A 5,819-nucleotide genomic window follows, 5' to 3' on the forward strand; every position below is an offset into this window, starting at 1 on the left:
TAAATACGTAACGGCGGTACATGTATTCCGTTACTCCCCAACACTGTGTATTGTACCATTTAAAGCGAATATATATGTATAAAAAATGCAAAATCATAGTTTTGTTGTATAAACATTGCCTTGGTGGTTCTTTTAGTCAGTTGGTTAACACTTGTATGCATATTTTTAACCCCAAAATTGGGTTTTATCTGGCGGACATGTTTTGTCCCTTATCCCAAGAATCACTGGTTTATTATTATATTTACAAAATACCACAGTTTTGTCTTGGTCATATCATTTTATTTTGTTGTATTTACCGCGACACCTTAATTTCCCTTGTAGACCATGTCTACAAATCCACTAAGTTGCAGCAGTGGGAATGATTGATTGCATGAAGTAGTTGAATAGTTATATGTATGTATAGCGGCAAAATAAAAAGAAGCTTTTTCTTGATAGATAAGATTTCCAGCACATTCATGAAGTAGATGCCACCATTTTCAGCCTGGATCGATGTTAAAATAACAATATTTCCACTTCAACTTGTTTCTAGGAAAAATGTTCCCATGGTGACACCTACTGTAAGGAAAACTTTGAGTATTTTGAAGGTTTTTATTTTTGTATGTCTGTGACTAGAACAGCAGTGTAACAGGAGCAAGATGTAGTTAATAAAATGTAATTTTCTAACATCACACTAATGAGCGTCAAGTTTAGAGGTGGGCAGGGCCTAACTTATTTGTTCATATTGAAGCTTGCCAGAAAGAGTGCAAGTTGCTTGCACTGTTCCCACATGTTTGTGCATAACCAGTAAGCCCTTTATTAATGTAGTGTATGTATTACAGAATTAGACTTTAATCTGCAGTATAATTGCATTATCTTCCAAGATAATGTCTGATTTTAAACATGTTAAACATGTTTAGTCTGAGGCAACTAAAAGTGCTAAACATGCTGAACTGATGTCTCATACCATCTTTTGCTGGAAGGTCCTGTTCTTGATGGTGGGTGGCTCGGTGATAAGGTCACATTCAGGAGCAGCGATACAGCATCTCTTTGTTGTGTAAAGACAACTGAATCACAAAATACTGCACAACAGTTGCTTAGCAACCTCTGTCTGGTCAGTGTTTGAAGTGGCGGAAAGCAGCAATCCGCTTCTACTTGATCTGCTGCTGAGATCTGACTGACAAGATGCATAAATGGTGTGTGTTCATGGTGGGAACTTACTGATGTGTAACCTGGAGATTTCAGCACAGAACTTTAGAGTTGAGGTTGTCTTAGGTTTTCTTTATTTTTTCTTTTTATTGTAGACAGTAATGGATAATTACGTCACATAGAGTGGAATTCAAGAATGAAGAATTCTCTTCAGTTGTTCATAATGTTACAGATTAGCCTGTTCTGAATTTTAAGATGACTCTGTAGACTTCTAAGATTGAAATAAAGTCTGTGAGTTCGGGAAACCTAAGTTTCTATTTGTGGTGAGTTCAGCTGAATGAAAAGGCTTTTCTGTTTTCCTTTATTTTTGTTTTGTATAGTGTGAAGCATTTAGTGTTTTATACAATAAAACAGGACTTGATACACAAACCATGTGCACTTGTAGAGAAACCAGGTAATGAGATAAAGGGCTTGTTGGGTTTTTGTTTGTTTGTTTGTTTGTTTGTTTGTCATTTTGATTTAATTACCCATTTCAAAATGACCCATTTCAGAGCAGCATAAGTCAAATTTAGGAATGTACAATTTTACTTTTATAAGTAGGAATATTACCATTGTTGCATTAATAGAAGCACACAACAGGTTCACAGAAATTATTGGTGGGAAAAAGGAGATGAGCTCCTAACCAGCTGACTGAGCAGAGTTTTGATATAATTGAGTGTCAAATTTCAGATGCAATCCCTCCTGTTAGCAGACTTCTCTCAAACGCTCATGTATTTAATCTGTTATTGGATGAATCTGATGACATTTGAAGAGTTTGCTTTTGTAATTTCGTCCTGTCACTTTGCTCAGTTTGACACAGAGCTAAAACTCCTTAGACTTACAATCTTCCTTTTGATTTATTGTTACTGTCGGCTTGACTCCACATGCTGCTTATCAGCTAACAAATGCCCCACAGCTTCATCAGCACCTTGATCTGCGCTGAGGCAACTGTTTTACAGAGTGGTTACACTGACATCTTGAGGCCAATTGCTGTAAATACATATTCTTATCCACTGAAGTATGTTGTAGAAGGCTCACATCTTTAGTTCTGTTCAGGAATGTAGGTAAATATCTGCAATTTTGCATCTTCATAAAATAAACAAATAAAATAAGTTTTAAAAAAACAAATTTTTGAAAAGTAAATTTGAAATTCATAAATAAGAACAATATTTATACTTTAGCATTAAATATATTTTGATTACATAGCTTGCATATATTATTATTTCTAATAACCATTATAGAAACATTTCAAAATGGTATTTACCAATACTATATATGCAAGTGAGCTAAAATCTCAGGTTTCAGACTGCTCTAAAAACTCACTCTAATCACTTTTTTTCTTCTCTTGGCTCCTTGTCAGAGATGGGCAGTAACGCGTGCGTTACTGTAATCTGATTACTTTTTTCAAGTAACGAGTAAAGTAAGGGATTACTATTGCAAAAACGGTAATTAGATTACAGTTACTTTCCCATAGGAACGCTGCGTTACTGCGTCACTAAAACCGTGATTTTTTTGCGAGAATGTCTCACGACAGTGACGTAAGCGAGTGCGCCGTTAGTGACAACAGCTGTGTGCAGATCAACAGTGGACGATTGTGGGAGAGAGTATGAGCGTGCAGCGTTTAAAGCGTGGAAGTACTGACCTTACTTTGAGTTTGATTCCATAAAAAGTGACAAAAACATTAGCGTCCATCGTGCGTGGGAAGAAAACTTCTTTTTACAGCGAAAAAAACCCCCTAAACTTCCAAGCAAGTACCGAGTGCACAACGATGTAATGGGAAACTCACAGAGAAACTCACGGATTCTTCAACTGACCGTGGCACACCTGCACCAGGGCAAACCTCCGCCTACCGCAGTCCTGCTTTACAGGTGAAAATAGAGCAACAGGACCGCTGAGTCTTTGACTTTATTTATTTCCTGCTGTTTTACTTGCATCTATTTGAAAGAGTGAGTGTAAACACAAAAAATATTTTATTTTATGTGCTGGAATGTGCAGAAAATAGGTTTAAATGTTAAACTAATTTATTCAACTCAGAGAATGGTGCATATAATAAAATTTTTGCTTGATGCATAAAGTTAAAAGATTAAAACTGATAAAACAAGTTTTAAAAACAGACTTTTCCATTTGATTACATTTTGTATGATGGATTATGCAGAAAAAGTAGAATTGGGCTGAAAGATCTATCACTTTATCACCTCTTCAGGTTGTAAATTGTGTTTTTTAAAAGTAACTAAGTAACTAAGTAATTAATTACTTTTGAAAAGAAGTAATCAGTAAAGTAATGGGATTACTTTTTTGTGGAAGTAATCAGTAATTAGTTACTGATTACTTTTTTCAAGTAACTTGACCAACACTGCTCCTTGTGATGTCAGAGAGAGCTCATATTTCTAATATGGTCCTCAGCCTCATGCTGGAAATGCAGAAGCCCCACCCACCTGCTGCTCAAAGCTTCCGCTCATGAAGAAAAGTGATTTAGAAGGATAGTTTAATGGTTTAATTATTTATATAGCACATTTAATTACAACAGGAGCATTGACCAAAGTGCTGTACAAGAATACAACATACATAATAAAACAACTTAGAGTATTAAAAGCAAACACCAAATATGAATTAACAAATAACTCTCATGCTGTATTAAAAGCCAGTAAATAAAAATGCGTTTTAAGATAGGATTTAAAAAGATTGACAGTATGAGCCTGTCTGATGTGTAGGGGTAAATTATTCCACAGCTTAGGCGCTACGACTGCAAATGCTCGATCACCTAGGATGTTGGCTTAAAAGGAGGACGAGGGATTCTGAATACACTAAACCCGACTGTATAAAATAGATAAGGATAATTTGGAGCACTAAAACGCAAATGATTTATTTTGGTTTGTGATGTGAACGTACACTGAGCTGGAGAGAAACACCTGGTGTAAACACAGAGGGTTAACCTCTCTGTGTTTCTCAGGTTAATCCTTTGCAGGGCAGATGTAGTTCAGCTAATTTAACTGGAGGATTAGCGTTGTCTCGCTACGTCCCCCAGCCGGACGGTCATCCACATCAACAACCCTGAGAGGAAGTCTGTGGAGCCCAACATAACAACAGAAAACAAAAACCAGTGAGTGGGTGGGAAAATGTAAGTGGCAGTGTTTATACATTAACACGCACACACACAAGATTTAAACTAGCCTGTTTTCCTTTGTAAAGGTTATTCTTTCATAACCAGAAATTGCAAGTTGAGTGGTGGGTGACATTCACTTGTAATTTAGAAATCATTGAATATTTATGTAGTCTTCTTATTTAAAAAAAAAATCATTATTTTTGAGTGTAATCTTTTTCAGATGCTCACTTCAAGCTGTTTATGTACAGTATGCATGTGTCTGTGTGTGTTGGCCTAATAGGATTGGTTTCAGTGACCTGATCTCTGCCGTGTAAAGGTTTAACCTTTGAGCTCCCATCCTTGACAGAGGACCAGCACACCTGCTCCGTTTCTCAATTTTATAAGGTTAAATTAGGTTGTTGTGTCTTTTTGAATGACATTTTTATCTGGTGGTGACGATAAGGTAAAGTTACTGATATCCATCCCGATGGCCGGGACACTTTGCTCAAAACTCAAATCATCTAATCAAAGTCATTGGGATTCATTCTCTGGGGATCCAAGAGTATTTTGCTACCCACTATTATGACTACAAACCATTGTTTTTTTAATGTATTAATTGTTGATATGTCCAGAATTAGACAGGATATTTGGGGGGAAAGAGCAAGGGAATGATGTGCAGTATGCATAACCAATCTTCCATCAAGTTGTCCAGCTACTCTATCAACCACAAGAACCTTATGCCTCAACAAGTATCCCTAAAACCTTCCTATTGTGCTACAAAATTTACTCTGTGTTTTAATATCAGATGGGAATATGTGTATCAAGGTACGGGCGGAGAAGAGTTGGACCTGGTTCTTTTTCATGATGACTGAGTTGCAGAGTAACCAGTGATTGGATCTCCCGAGAGAACAACTGAGAGATTATCAGCATCCATGGCTTATTTGAAGTGCAGCCAGCAGGTGACATCACAACTGATCCGCCAACCACAAAGCACAGCTCAGCACATGATCCACCTGTCACTCTAAACCCTAAGACAAGTCTCAAAGCCGGGCGAGCTGCCTTCTCTATGTCTTCTTCCTGCTTCGCCCCACCTTCTCGTCTTTTATTTCCTCTTTTAAATTAAGAGAGGGGAGTTTTTACTGAGAAGCTTTCCTTCAGCTGGATAAGGTCAGACACAGACGAGGACGGTCTGTGGTGTTTCCTCTGCACAGCCACAGACACACTCAGCTGCACAGGTAAGGACAGATACACGCTAAAATGATTATTCTGTACACTTACAAAACTTTTACTTGAGGGTTGAGTCAGAGTTGTTATGTTTATTAGGCTAATATCTATTCTACTTTTAAGAAAGTCTGGCTTCCAAAGCTCATTTTGGGAAAATGCTGTAGGACACAGAGAGGGGCCTCAGGTACGACTCAAACCCAGGCCACTGCATTTACCCTTTCTTCTCTCACCCCAACTGGTCGCAGCAGAAGGCCGCCCCTCCCTGAGCCTGGTTCTGCTGGAGGTTTCTTCCTGTTAAAAGGGAGTTTTTCCTTCCCACTGTCGCCAAAGTGCTTGCTCATAGGGGGTC

Source organism: Pundamilia nyererei, unplaced genomic scaffold (assembly GCF_000239375.1).
Source record: "Pundamilia nyererei isolate P.nyererei 1_Seehausen unplaced genomic scaffold, PunNye1.0 scaffold00334, whole genome shotgun sequence".
Classification (NCBI taxonomy): Eukaryota; Metazoa; Chordata; class Actinopteri; order Cichliformes; family Cichlidae; genus Pundamilia; species Pundamilia nyererei.